At 43.3% G+C, this 15857-nt stretch overlaps 1 protein-coding gene across 1 annotated transcript in view; it reads right to left on the reverse strand.

Annotated features, from left to right (window-relative positions):
• Positions 1-15857, reverse strand: part of LOC310815744 (ecto-NOX disulfide-thiol exchanger 2-like) — a 92291-nt gene that overhangs the window by 42905 nt on the left and 33529 nt on the right. The window lies entirely within an intron of this gene.

Raw genomic sequence — 15857 nt, forward strand, 5'->3', positions numbered from 1 at the left:
CTTCTGCAAATCCCATTGAGAGTGAGCGCTGAGTTTTTTTTACCATTAATAACTCTACTGTAGGTGTTTCAATAATTTCAGGAAGGCGTCCTTGAATAAGGTTTATTCAACAGAAACAGAGAGTTTTTTTAATCAAAACCATTCAACAGTTAAGTCAAACATGAGCAGTATGCAGGATACATAATGAGGTCTCTTTATCAAACTGAAAGGGGATTAACTGACTGGGAAAGTGCTGGCTTTTGCTGTTTACATTCATGTAGAATTCTAGTTGTGAGCAGTGTATAGGACAATACATATTCAGAGACACCAGCTTTCTGCTTTATGTGGGAAACTGTGTGCAGGGAGGACAAGTGGTTATGAAATCTGAATTCTGATGCATCAAAACATCCCCCCAGTCTTTCCTCTCAAAATGGTCAAAATCACACTCCCTCTATTTTCACAATCTCCACATCTTCTATACTATATATCCCACAGGAGGAGAATAAAAGAGGAGGTCCCAGAACCAAAGACCATCTCTTTCTAGCGGGATACAGTGGAGGTTTCACCAGTGGAAAGAGGGTTAGGAGAAAGATGATGCCCTTGAGGAGACAGAGAGTTACACATAGATCCCCTGAGGATATATTTGGCACATTCAAACCCACTCACTACAGCTCCCAGTGCAGAATTCTATGGGGAGAATATTGACATCTATCATATCAGAGTCCTGTCCTTCTTTCTCTTCTTTTTAGATGTGAGAGTGGAACCTCTCTCTCTCTCTCTCTCTCTCTCTCTCTCTCTCTCTCTCTCTCTCTCTCTCTCTCTCTCTCTCTCTCTCTCTCTCTCTCTCTCTCTCTCTCTCTCTCTCTCTCTCTCTCTCTCTCTCTCTCTCTCTCTCTCTCTCTCTCTCTCTCTCTCATATCAGAGAGGATTCTGGGACCTGACTCTCCACAAGTGTTCAGTCACACTTTACACAAAGACAGACAGGCTGCTATGTCCAGCACTGTAGCAGTCCTTCTGTTTAACAATTGACACACAACCACTACACAGGCAAAGCCTTGTTTAGCAAAGAAGGGAAACAGAAATTGACTGTCCATGTCACTGTGTTGCCTGGAGGAGAATGTGACATTATCATTATCAAAACAAGCACAAGAGTTTCTTTAATCTGTTCTCTTTTCTGTTGAAGTTGTAACCGTCAGAACCACAGACCACAGCTGAAGGGGAGAAGGCTGATGCTCTGTCTCATGCTTTATTCTAGTGAAATGGAATGACAGTATGAGTGTCTGAAGCTTTTAATTACTTGTTATCTTGTATCAAAACAGGCAGGAGAACACGCCTTTGATGGTGGCTGTTAATTCAATAGCCCTGACTAAATGACTGTGTAATACATTGAAACAGAAGGGAAGGTGCAGTACATTTAACATAATTAAAATAACACAAAGACTTCACAGTAAGAGGAATGCTCTTAGTGGTTGTTTACATACAGTTTATCGTCACCAGGTTCAGTGGACACAAATAAACCTCAGCACACCTCACACAAATAAACCTCAGCACACCTCACACAAATAAACCTCAGCACACCTCACACAAATAAACCTCAGCACACCTCACACAAATAAACCTCAGCACGCCTCACACAAATAAACCTCAGCACACCTCACACAAATAAACCTCAGCACTAACACACCAAAGGAGATGGAGAACACTGAATGGTCAAAGCTAGCTTTTGCTGTCAGTTTCAAACAGGAAGCCTCCAGCATTTGGAAGCCGGAATAGGATTTGAGTGTTGAAAAAAAGTCTAGAAAGCATAAAAAAAAAAAAAATTAAAATAGCTTGCTATATTTAAAAGATCTCTGACTGAAGGGGAGGTGAGGTGGGTTGTATATGAGTGACACGTGATGAAAGTGAATACAGATGAGTTGAGTTTGTTCCTCCTGCCCTCCCGTTGCCCCTGCCTGTCTCTCTCTAGTCTACTGTGTAACAAAGTTTCATTGTTGCTACCATACAGATACCGATGGAGTGTCTATTTGATACATTCATCACATATCGAGTGTCTGCCTCTCTGCTCTCCTCCAGTCTTTCTGAGGAAAGACAGAAAAACTGGCATGAGAAATTAGACCCTGGCTGAGGTATTGATTCACCACAACACTAGAGACCATTTAAGAGCCATAGCAGGGGTATGAAGCATCTCTAAGTGTGTGTGGATATGCTGCATTACGGGCTGTGTGTCCTGGGTGGGAACACAGTGGGTGGCCATGGCTTATTTCCCTGCATCCTACAGAGAGAACATACTAGATAAAAGCACAGCCATTAGATGGGCTTGATGGTGTATCGATATCTCTGTGCTTTAATGTGATGAGCAGATTTTTGTGATGAAGGTGCATCATCTCATAGCTAATGGCTCTTCTGTGCTCCATTAGCCAATAACAGAAGACCGCACTGCTTTGTGGAAACAAATGAACACATTAGGCAGTCACCTCACGCTTGGACATGCACACAATCTGATTCCACTGCAGAACTGAGGACTCTCTTTACAGAGCAGAAGGACACACAGAGAGTGGTGATAGTTACAGAGAGAGAGAGAGAGAGAGAGAGAGAGAGAGAGAGAGGAGATATGCTGTCACTTAGTACACATTTATTACATGGGACGACACTGATCTTGAGTAAAGACACTCGCCAAATAAATCTCTTTATCAGCAGATTCAGTCAAATACACAAGAGACTTTATCCAGCCAGTGAAAACATCTGCTAAGACTAGAAGCATGGGGGCTGGAGCATGACAGAGTGGGACGTAACAAACATAATAGGTCTCATAGCTCAATAATTCCAGAACCATTTCCTCTGGTTTTACCTCAGTCAGCTGAACAGAGGCTCTCTAACCACAACTCTGTTTTGCCAAAGTGTCAGTGAGCTGCTGCCAAGTGTCGCAGTATATGTCAACCTGCTGCTGCTGTTGCTGCTGCTGACAAGATCTTAAGCAGCCAATTACAAAGAGGAATCTTATGACTAGCAGCCAATTAGATTACAGAGAGCTTCTGTGAGGAAAGCAGTTCAATGAACTCCAACCACTCTTATCTGGCCCTGCTCCTCCCTCCACACAGCTCCAGATCTAATGTCACGGTTACCGCTGGTGATGGAATGCTTTCACTGAGGAAAAGGTAGCGGCTGCTTTCAAAAGGGTAGAACTCCTTTAGACCTTCTCTATCTAAAAAAAAAAGAAAAGGAAAACAATCTACACTTGATGAAAAGGCTGCAGCTGCCCTGCTGTGTGTGTGTGTGTGTGTGTGTGTGTGTGTGTGTGTGTGTGTGTGTGTGTGTGTGTGTGTGTGTGTGTCTGTGTGTGTGTTCGAGCCTGCCAGCTAACACAGTATTAAACCTGAATCACCAGAGGAGGGAGCAGACAAGCATGGGGCGCGCCACATGTTTGCCTCTTGATAACACAGCTTTGCAGATTGATTATGGGAGAGGAGATACAGAGATTACTTTCTGCTTTGCTTATTCTCCTTGACACGGATGGAATGAAGGATACCTTCCTCTTCCTAATGCTATCTGTCCATCAATATCCATGCAGGAGTCAATGCCAGGGCAGCTCTGCTACATTCTGGTTCCCATAACAACAGATAACCCCTGGAAGTCTTGGTCACCTTGTTAGAAGCAAAGAGTTACCCATCATTCACAAAGGGACACATTGTTATTGCAAAGGCAACATTCAAAATAATAAAGGTCAATGTAAAGTCAGCTAATGAGATTCTTGTCTATTGACCACCATGTTGAAGACCAAGAGTGGTCAGAGAGAGAGAGAGAGATAGAGAGAGCGAGAGAGAGAGAGAGAGGGAGAGGGAGAGGGAGAGGGAGGGAGGGACAGAGAGAGAGAGAGAGAGAGAGAACGTGACAGCCTGCCCACAGTGACACTCATTGAGCATGTGTCTGCCATGGCAGATGTGTGACAACATGGCTGTCAAGTGGCTGTCTGGGGAGACCTGCTCAGGCCTGTCTGTCATCAGACCTGACAGAGACACAAGACAGACTGGCCTGACATGTAGGATGTATGTGATCTATGGCAGGCCACACCTCCATATAGGTTTCTAACATGGACAGATCCATCTTCATATAGTCCTCTACTGCCAGTTGACAGTCAGGGACAGGTCCTTCAATAGCCTACATAAGACCCTGTATATCTGAGGGATGGATGGGGAGATGGAGAGAGGCTTTGCTACTAATGGCCATCAATACCGCCTTGACAGGGTATCCAAACACAAGCTTAGTGGATCATCCTCTAATTATTTGGAAATATGATTTTGCTAAAGGAGCAAAGCAAAATTCAGTTTGAAGTTCCAAACAACAACATCCTTCCTAATAAATAATATAATCCCCCGAAATGGACTTGTTGTGTCGGACATTAGCTGTTGTGTTTCTGCATGAGTGCTTGTGATTCGAAGAGGCTGCCACTAGAGACAGAAAGGCTAAAATCGATGAATCCTCTCCCCTATAACACCCCTGGCAGTAACAACATGTTTATATGCAAACCGAGTGTCTGGTAGGACACTCCATTTTAGAAAGCGTTTTTCAGCTTTCGTAAATGAAATTCGAACATTTCTTTCAAGGAATCTCATTCCCTGAACGCTACTGGTTAAAACATAGTCAATACAACCATTAGGAAGCTTTTTACAAAGCTTGAACGTTACACACAGGACCTTTAACTGTATTGAGCCGTTTACTGATTTAAAAACATTATTCCCCCTTTCTAAAATACCTAAAGGGGGAAAGGGGGTAAGGAGTGGAGAACAGGGGAATGTTAAAAAGGTTGTTAACAACACCACTGTTGTGTTGATACAAACATCATCATGCTGTAATACCCAGAGGCCTTCAGATATATATGAACTGACACATCAGAGGCAGAGCGCTTGTTAAAAACTAAGCGTGAAACAACAGCTAGATATACAAATAAATAAATAAAAATATATTCAATACAATCTTCTTTATCACGAATGCAAACACAAATAAGACTCATTCTCGGTTGTCTATAAATATACTCTGGTGTCCCTTTTACTGAATAAATTAGATGGTAATGAATGGAATTGATGCTAATTAAAATATCTCACTGACAGTGTATCTGTATTGACTCATACATTATTCACTTTTATGTCCCAGTATATCATTGTAATCTGTGACGAACATGTGGCCATTTCAGCTGGACAACCAGACAGCGAAGGTATTAGGTGTAATAGATGGGGGATACAGCAGGTGAAGATGGGTAGAAATCCTCTGTGATCACGTTCTTCACCTTCAGTGAGCTTCAGCATTAGAGGAGAGGCTGGAAATAGCAGAGAGGAGGGGAGGGTGCAGGGTTCAGTCTGAACAGTGGCAGACAGGCAGACCAACCCCTCAAAGGAATGATTCCACCTATGTTCATGTTTAGGTGAAATATTATCTTACCCTGAGTTGTCCTCGTAGGCCAGGAGTGAAAGCTTCTCCGGTTCTCTGTTATCCACTTTGCTTCCACAGCACAAGCTAACAGTTAGCAGCGCCCTCTCCAATAGACAGGATTCTGATGGTACTTAGTTTAGCATCGTTGAATTTACATGCCGAAATCTCTCAGAGATCAGAGACGGTAATTGTATTATTTCCAATTAAATGCACATCAAAGATTCATCAAAAACGTATGCTAAACTAAGTGCCGTCAGAATCCTGTCTATTGGAGAAGGCGCTGCTAACTGTTAGCCTGTGCTGTGGTAGCAAAGTGGATCATGTGGTATTTACTGAGCAACAACAGAAATGCACTTAGCAACAACACTTAGATTGACTACAAAATAAAGCATCATAATTTATGATTTTTGGTGAATAAAATGTTGACAATTTGGGCAACTTTATTCACCTTTGGCACTAAATTAGTTAACTGCAGCACTGTGGGAGCGGAGTGAAGAGAGGCCTCAAAACTGCATGGCTGACTGGACAAAGAGCAATCTGGAGCTAGAGCAATGAGGAAACGAGGCGGGAGAGAGGGAGAGAGGGAGAGAGGGAGAGAAAGGGAGGGAGAATAGGCTGGGAAGAGAGCAGCTCTCTAGGTAAAGTGAAGGTATAAACTGTGGCTTTCTCACATTCATCATGTCAGGTGGAGTAGCGAGTATGAACTTGAACAGACCTCTGGTCCCTTCTGCAGTGTCGAGATGATGGAACAGCAGAGGCCATTGGCGTCTATGAGAAGCCTGGAGAAGACTGCTGCCCTACTAAAGTCAACTAGAGAGTACTGTAGTAGAGATGTGACTCATACTGTCACTGAGAACACACCACTGAGCCTGCTCACTTTTCCCAATCTTGTAAAACTTCAAACATTTTTTTTTTTTTTTTTTTTTTACCTCCCTCTGAAATCAATTAGAAAACGCAATTTGAAAATCATTTTGAAGGAGAGGAGCAATGAGTATTTAAGGATCTCTCTGCCTCTCCTTCTCCTTCTCCTCTGTGAATCAATAACCTCTGTATATTGTCTTTAATTGAAATAGTGATTTACTTGAGTTTTATTCATGTTACATCATGAATATGAATATGAATTAGAAAGGCAGCATCAACCCACTTCTCTGTCTGTCTATTCAATCATACATCTATCCATTTATGAGCCCTAGCCATTCCAGTGCGGACCTCTGCCCCGCGGAGTGGACAAATATACCATATGGCGAGCAAAGAGGCAGGAAAGGGGTTAACCTTCTCCTCTCCTCCCCTCTCCTCTCCTCTCCTCTCCTCTCCTTTGGTACATGTGCAGTCATTCCTCAAATGTAACTGTGAGGATGGGAGATGGAGAGGAGGAGAGAGACAGGAGAAGAAGAGCAATGGAAGCATGATGGTGATGAGGGGGGGTGCAGCACCTCCTTAAAAGCTTGCTATGGCAACCACTGTGAGGCAGTTGTTGTGGGTGATTGGAGATGGCTGGAGATGGGGAGAGACAGAGAGGGGAGAGAGAGAGTGAGTGTGAGAGAGAGAGAGAGGAGGGGTTGATAGAAGAGAGGAGCGGTGGGTCTTTTTGATGTGTGTGCTTCAGTGAATGTGGAGCTGAGTTATAAAGGGGTATTCTGGAAGACTCTGAGTTATATGACTGATGTGGAGAGAGAGAAAGCGGGGAGAGAGGAGAGAAAAGAAAGAAAGAGAGGGAGAGAGAGAGAGAGAGAGAGTGAGCGAGAGAGAGGTAGAGAAATTGAAGAAGACCTAAATGGCTGCAGCAGAGTGAAAGAGATAGTTTCTTATCCCAAAATTAGACCATTATTAACCCTGTCCAATCACTGACATACAGAAATGCAAAAGAATCCGCTTTCCTTATGTAATTGTTTCAGTTAGACACAACGCTAGCCATGGGAGATGCATAATTCAACACTGCAGCCATCCGGCCAATCAAAGACAGTGTTATTCCTCTGGTGTTTGGATGCAGTCTTAGACGGAGGTGTAAATCCTTGAGTCTCCAGCTCTCCTAATGAACAACACTGGGATATCACGCCTCAACAGCCTTTGCATTTGAAATTAAACTCTGTGATCCCCTCAATCTCAGGGCTGCCTTCTGGGCTCAGGAATAGTCCCTCGGCAAGAGGAGGTGGCAGATCCTATTTCACCCCAACAGAGGGGGGGCTGAATTAGTGCCAGAGTAGTGGGGGTCTGGAATTGGATATCGAGAGGAGCTCCCCACTCAGAGGGATGTGGTTTAAACATGCTTCAACTCTGACATACAATACTATAGCACCCCCCCCCCCCCCCCGCACCCCACTGCTTCTCTCTTACCTAGACATGTTTCCTGCTCAATCTTACTCTCTTTTTTTTCATTGTGGATTCGTCTGAGTGGTGTAATTCATGTTTGAGTATGTGGGGTTTCTATGGAACCCTAATTATTCCCAGAGAGAGAATAATGTCTTCCTGTGTTTCAGACTACAGCCAAGGAGAGAGAGTAGGGCCTGTAGACTACCCTGGGTTTCAGACTACAGCCAAGGAGAGAGAGTAGGGCCTGTAGACTAACCTGTGTTTCAGACTACAGCCAAGGAGAGAGAGTAGGGCCTGTAGACTAACCTGTGTTTCAGACTACAGCCAAGGAGAGAGAGTAGGGCCTGTAGACTGCCCTGTGTTTCAGACTACAGCCAAGGAGAGAGAGTAGGGCCTGTAGACTACCCTGGGTTTCAGACTACAGCCAAGGAGAGAGAGTAGGGCCTGTAGACTAACCTGTGTTTCAGACTACAGCCAAGGAGAGAGAGTAGGGCCTGTAGACTGCCCTGTGTTTCAGACTACAGCCAAGGAGAGAGAGTAGGGCCTGTAGACTAACCTGTGTTTCAGACTACAGCCAAGGAGAGAGAGTAGGGCCTGTAGACTAACCTGTGTTTCAGACTACAGCCAAGGAGAGAGAGTAGGGCCTGTAGACTAACCTGGGTTTTGAGGGCTGTTCAAAGGAACATTTCACTTAGAAACACCTCCGTTCCATTTGTCTACTCTCAGCCCTCAATCTCTCCACTCAAACATCCCTCCAGGCTGCCAATTAACCAGAGAACAAAAAGCCTGGGAGTAGGTGCTGGACAGAGAAAAGAGGTAACGCTACAGTAAAAAATTTAGATGCACTTTAAATTGCCTTCCAACATTCTGTTTTAATGGTAAATGGAACATTTTGGATTGTAATCTTCTAAAGTTAAAGTTGCTTAAGTAAAAACCATGAAGGGGGAAACAGCTTTGACAGACTTGCCAAAGAAAAAGACTTCGATACTGGGTTAGCTAGCTACATCTACGTCGTGAATTCTTAATCCACAGTCAGGGAAAGCGTCCAAATGGAAAACACAAAGGAAAAGTTTCAATGTCAACTTATCAAGGAAAGGAATCAAAAGCTGCATTTCTCATGAACAAAAGCACTGCAGGGAGACAGCATTCATGTGGCTTCTCTATTCCTATAAGGAGGCCATATTCCCCGGGCTGATAGATGGAGGGAGAAGCCTGTCACAGGGCTAATTGTTTTTCTTCCCTCCAGTGTGTTGTGCCATCACTTTTGTTACACTAGAAAACAAATGGAATGTAGAATTAACGAGCATCTCTCCCTCTTTCCTCAGAGGGAAGACTTGGTATTGTGGCAAATGTCTTCTAGCATGTTGAGCTCCTCAGATCCCAAATTAATGTATTCAGGATGGAGAGGAGGGACGGAGAGAACAGAGAGGAAGAAGAGAGCACCGATGGGACTTCAACAAGAGGTGGAGGGAGAGAGGGAGGGAAAAGAGAAAAGAATGAAGGTGAAGTCCTGACTCCATACCCTCTCCATTTAATCCACTGTTACAGGTGAAAGAGAAGAAGGACTGGGGTCTGGAATCTCCACACAGACCAGGATCAAAGGGAACCCCATCTGACCCAAACGTTGTTTGAATGTTTAATAAATGAGAGGGGCAATGTTCAGGTGGCTGTCTGAATAGGACAAGGCTCAGGAGAGTACTGAGAAGGGCAGGCCCAGTCATCCTCTGAAGAATCCCTTCAGTGGAGTACTGGCGATGTCCTTATGATCCTGACCTGACCACATCTGCATGAGTTCCTGTGGATTATTGACCCGGATTTACAAGGTGCGTTTCAACATGGTCCCCTCATATCTCAGTAATAAGCAATGAGAATATCCATACTAAAAAAGACCTAAGTTGATTTGATGTCCTTATGACAAATGAACATCTGTACCTCCACACATGCAATACGCACGCACACACACACACACACACACACACACACACACACACACACACACACACACACACACACACACACACTCTGTCTCAGCTGTAACACACCACAGTCGCACAGCTGCAGTAGCTGCTCTGTTCTGACTGAAGGCTTGGGCTCCCTGTGTGTGTGTGTGTGTGTGTGCGTGTGTGTGTGTGTGTGTGTACAACCATGTCATATCCCCTGTCAGTCAGTGTCAGCCCTAATCCTGTCTTTCACTACGTGCCCTCACTGCCACAGAGACAATGATATCCAGCTGTAGATCTCTGCCACTGAGAGCTGCTTATGGCCTGGCTTGAGAGCAGCCATGAGCACATTCTAGCACACCGCCATATATCTCTATGAACCTCAGACACAACCATATATCTTCATACTATAGATTCAGACACAGTTTAGCTCTGACAGGTTAAGGAGACCATTGCTGTATTACCTATAAACACTTCCCCTGATAAAACCGGTACCAACACCTGAATGGACTCATCAGTCTGTGAGACTCACCTCCCATTCAAGGAGTCAATAAGGTATTCACCTGACTATTGATCTACCTTCAGTCACCAAAGAAGGACCAGAGGAGGAGGGGAAGAGGGACCCAGAGAAGAGACTGCAGTCAGCGGGAGGACAGAGCAGAGAGACAACGCCTGGTGTCTGGGTGTCCCCCTCCCACAGGGCCGTTAGCAGTGACAAACAGCCCTCAGCAGCACCTCCACCAGACTCTGGGAAGAGCTCCAGGCACTAAGGAGCGCATTGTTTCACTGCCCTCCTCTCAACTTGACATACTGCAAAGCTCACAAGCACACAGACCAATGACTGATTCTCACAGCAGACAGACGTGCTGTTCTCGTGAGGGGTAGCTGGAGCAGAGGGAGTTCCAATTATCAGTTGTGGAGGAGGAGATTTTAGTGGAAGCTGCAGCCCAGAGTAGACAGAAGTCTGATCCCAGAACAGCCCTGAGATCAGACCTTAAGACTCTTATAGACATCTGTCTGGGATGATGCACAGCCATGGTGTTAAAGTTGAGGCACACACAAATATACAGGGACAGCACAGGTGGGATAGGCTCTTTCTCCACATCCTCTAAAAGGTGTGTGTGTTCTGTGGAGACCTGCCCAGATTAGAGGATGTTTACATTGCAAATCCATTTGTTAAAAATGCTCTTTCAGCCTTTATAAAACACAGACATTCTGTTTAGGTTTACTTAAATGATAGGATCATTTCAGTATTATCTTGAAAGCCTCTCATTTATTGCGAAGATCTGCTTATCTGTGAATCTCAGTCACACACAGCACCTCATGCCCCCCCCCCCCCCGCCCCATTGTTCTGTTATTGTATACAATGATCTCAGGCTGTCCAATCACAGACTGAGCTCGGCGACCTGAAGCGACTCATTAGCAAATCATTGGAGCTCAGCAGACAGGAACAAAATAGACAAAGAGAGCAACACAAATTAATTCATAGACCTAGATACTGTACTGTATGCATAAAATATACCATCCAGCTACACAGACAGTACAATACCACTCATTGCCGCATATACTGGCAGGCATATGCAGACACAGCTAAAACATGTGCTCCCTGTTACTTCACGCTCAAACACACACACACACACACACACACACACACACACACACACACACACACACACACACACCAGGCTGTTTAGGAGCTGGCACTCTACTCATTTGTCTCAATACCAGGAGGAGGGAGCAGTCCTGCTGTGTATCACTCTGCCCTCCACAGCTCATCCACACTTACCTTCATCACCACGGGAATCAATAGCCCCTCATTCAGGCCTCCTCTGCTAGCTCTCGCTAAAGGGTAATACACATGGAATTGAATAGGAGAAGCCTGACAATTCCATCTGCTATTTACCATGAGCACAACTCCGAACCTGCTGCTTTTCATACAGTTGAATGTGGATTTTTGTATTCATTCTTCAAACATAACCATACATATATATTTATTTTCTCAAGACATTCAAAATGGACTTGAAAATGAATGTTGGTTTGAATTGCAGAGGTTTCTGCTCCATATTGTTTTCAGGGCAACAGCTTACCACTATTCGCCACAACAGAGGTTCATGGGCACCATGAGACACTTTATTACAAATAATGGTCCATTTGCTCTCCCTCACTATAGCTTTACCACCGCCATGGTGAATGGAAACTGACCTTGCAGTGATGAATGGCTTACCCATTTAAACCTTAATGGGAGCACACGTAAACATAAACAAGACAACAACAGCTAGAAGCCTGCCTATACAAAGCCTCCGGAGGAGAGACACAAACTCTTCACCGCACCCGTATGTTGAAACACATGCTCATTGTTTTACTCATGCCCCAACATCTCTCAGTCTATTTAGACCTTGTTTTCAGTGAGCGTCCTACTGTATGGAATATCCTCCTGTGTGTATGTAGGCTACAGTAGGCTGTGTGTGTGTCTGTGCATAAAGGCCAGTGATGTTGATAACAATACCAAAAGTGGGCAGCCAATGTGTAATGATATGGTTAATGGATGAGGCAAACGATTTGCTCTCCTGAGTGTGCTCATGTGTGTGTTCATGTGAAGTAAAACATTACTTCACATGAATTTCTCGGGCAAACAAGTTGATTGCAAGAAAGGAACCATTAAAAAAGCGAGAGGGGAGCTTTCCGCCCGCTGTCAAAGCTTCATAGCACGGGGGGAGATGAAGAGTGAGCCGACCCACAATTCCTAATGCACTCCACATCTAACCGCGGGTTGAAGTACCCGTGTGTTATATTCAACATGTAGCTCTTTAAAATTCAACTGTGGTATTCGAATGACTCTTAAGTCTTGAAGTACCCGTGTGTTATATTCAACATGTAGCTCTTTAAAATACAGCTGTGGTATTCAAATGATTCAAATGAAGTCCTGACTGAACACAATCAGTGCATTATTTTTTGCATGGTATTGATCGTCTTTTTTTTTTTTTTTTACATATTTCCCTGGTTTGGCTCTGACCTTGGCTGTAGTTGATTAGACCAGACAATCTTTTGAGTTTGCTTCCTTAGATACTGAGTAGTCATATTTAACTAAAAACTTATGTAACTAAAAACTATCTAGGCTAATCAACTACACCCAAGGTCAGAGCCAAACCAGGGGAAAATGTTATAGAAGTGAACATCCCTTTAAGGCCAACGTTTCAGCCTTAAACAACAACAGTACAAAACACTAAAATCACAATTCAACATAAATGGATGTATCTTCAACATATTCCTAATAAACATGGCAGTTGTAAAGTGAAGTCCATTGATTGAGATAGATGATGTAAAAGGGGAAATCCCCGCCCTGTAACAAACCAACACTGTGCACCCCCTACAGCTCTACAGAAACGTAGAAATCTGCTGTCTTGTGTCTTTGTGCTCTGGTTATATAATGACAGGGTGAGAAGTCATGCAGCGTCACCGAACCCTGTGGCTCTGCTTCTGAGATGTTTAGAGGACACATTCCCTTACAGAGACACTTAGAGAGAGGGAATCCATTATATCTCAACTTTACAAGGAACGCATATAAACAAACATTATGTGTTTGCTAATGAAAGGATAGTAATGCTCTGAAATATTCAGTGCTCCATTTTACCAGGCCCAAGGCAGAAGCACAATAGTGAGTTCAATCTGCATTTCCTTTCATGCCTTCCTAAATGGGTCACAACGAGCCAGCGTCGCCGGGTTTTTCTCCTACAAAGTGTTGAGTGGGCAGGATTTCTATTACACTTATGACTTTCTAGCTGTTTCAAGGTTAGGTTATTAATACAGTGTCAAAACTAGTTAGCTATATTGTACTGTATGAGTATTGTGTTATACAGTAAACTGTATGGTGAGTGGGCAGGATTGTCATTGTTCTTAATTAATCTCCAGCTGTTTAATTAGTTGGTCTAATTAAAGTCAAGGCAATTCAAAGTATTTATTTAATCAAACTATCTGCTTCATTAAATAGTTGCAGTGTCTATTAGCTAGATGAAATGGACATCCCTTAGGGCTGTAAGCTGCTGTTGGTTGGAGTGACCTAGAGGTTCAATGGTTGAAAGTTTAGCACATGGAGTAAACATCCTGTCAGCAAGATTGTTTAGGTCTGGGGAATCTAAAATCACCCACCCACCCACCCACCCACCCACCCACCCACACACACACACACACACACACACATACACACAGCGTCTCTGTCTGCATGTGTGTGTGTGTGTGTGTGTGTGTGTGTGTGTGGGTGTGTGTGTGTGTGTGTGTGTGTGTGTGTGTGATGGAAAGCCAAGTTTAATGAGATGAATCTATCCATTAGAATGCCCTAAAGAGGGTAAATCCACATGGCCGCTAATTAGTCCATACTCCATCTTCTCTCCTCAGAGAGCTGGAGGACTTGACAGAGTCTCCTGATGCCAGGGAACATTATAGCCACTACATGCACCCAGCTCCAGATGCTGCCGATTGTTACTATCTAGCTGCTTTTAAATCAGGGAGCAGATGAATGTAACCCAGCAATAACAGACACAAACCCAGAGCCATGAACGCAGCACTGTCTTTCTTTGTCAGTGATCATTAGCCAAGGCCTATAGCCCCTGGTCCGAGCATTGATTACTTTATCTTGTGATGACTGATGGATAGATGACTCACTTACTTAAACAAATGTATTTGTTGTAAGTCACTTTGGATAAAGGCGTCTTTTGCTAAATGCCATGAATGTAAAATGTAACATGTAACATGTAAAATGTAAGGCTCTGTGGCTAGGTAAGTGTTACAATGGAGGCTTGGTGGCATGGGTCTGAATCAGCAAACAGTATGAACTCTTCACAAGCCTGTCCATACCATGCTATCACCTGTCCATACCATGCTATCACCTGTCCATACCATGCTATCACTTAGACTGTACAGAGCACTAGACTTTCAAACAATGACTATATACTATGGACACGACTGTCCCTGAGACAAAGCTCAGGAAATATCTCATTTACATTTACATTTATGGCATTCAGCAGACGCCTTTATCCAAAGCGACTTACAACAAATAAATTTGTCTAAGTAAGTGAACCTGTCTCCCATGTAATACCAGTGACTTGGCACACACGCATGCACGCATTACCACACACACACACACACACACACACAGCTATGCAGTTTGACAAGCACATGATGAATCTGAATCTTTTTCATCTATCTTTTCATGGTTTGAGAGGAAGGTACAGTAATGACACACTATTCAAGGTTTCTGTGTCATTCACTCATTTTACAGTATATATATATATATGCAGTACTGGCGAGTGAAAAGGGTGATATTTAGGCGTACTCTTAAGCCCTCTCTAAGGCCATAATAGAACTCTGCTTCGATGACTCAGACATACACTAGATAGTACTGAGTTATGAAACTTGATAGAGAACATTTCAACCAAAGTTCTCAAGGTTCAATCTTTTCTCTGATCAGACATTGGAAATGAACTCTGTGTGCGTGTGTGTGTGTGTGTGTGTGTGTGTGTGTGTGTGTGTGTGTGTGTGTGTGTGTGTGTAATTCTGTTTTATGTGTTTTTTAGCCATCTTGTCATGACTCACTCACAACCTCACAACCTCACAACCTCACAACCTCACAACCTCACAAGCTCTCACAGTGTTGTCTATGACTTCAACAGGTAACTCAAGGTAACTCAAACTCAGACAAGATCACCATTACATATACTGCTTACACTGCACTACTTATACTTATACTGCACTACCTGTATATATTGTTCACACTGCACTTTTCTGCTTTTTTGCACTTCTGGTTAGACGCTAACTGCATTTCGTTGTCTCTGTACTTGTACTCTGCACAATGACAATAAAGTTTAATCTAATCTAATCTAATCTAATCTAATCTAATTCTACTGAAGTAATGCTCTGTCTCTGTGTCTGTTATTGACAGTAGCACACTCCACATATGCCTATTATTTATGATAATAATTCATTCTAATGAATAATTATTAATTATTTAATGTACTAACTAACTAATGTATTGTTAATCTGAACCCTAAAACATCATGTCTGGCTCTGAACTGGTAATGATGCATAATAATATGAAATGAATAGATTAATTAGTGAACACTAAATCATACTCACTAATATATATATATATATATAATTCTGCACTAAGATGAATGGTAAAAAGAGTGGTTCATTAACAGTGACAATTAG

The sequence above is a fragment of the Argentina silus genome (assembly GCF_951799395.1).
Source record: "Argentina silus genome assembly, chromosome: 15".
Lineage (NCBI taxonomy): Eukaryota > Metazoa > Chordata > Actinopteri > Argentiniformes > Argentinidae > Argentina > Argentina silus.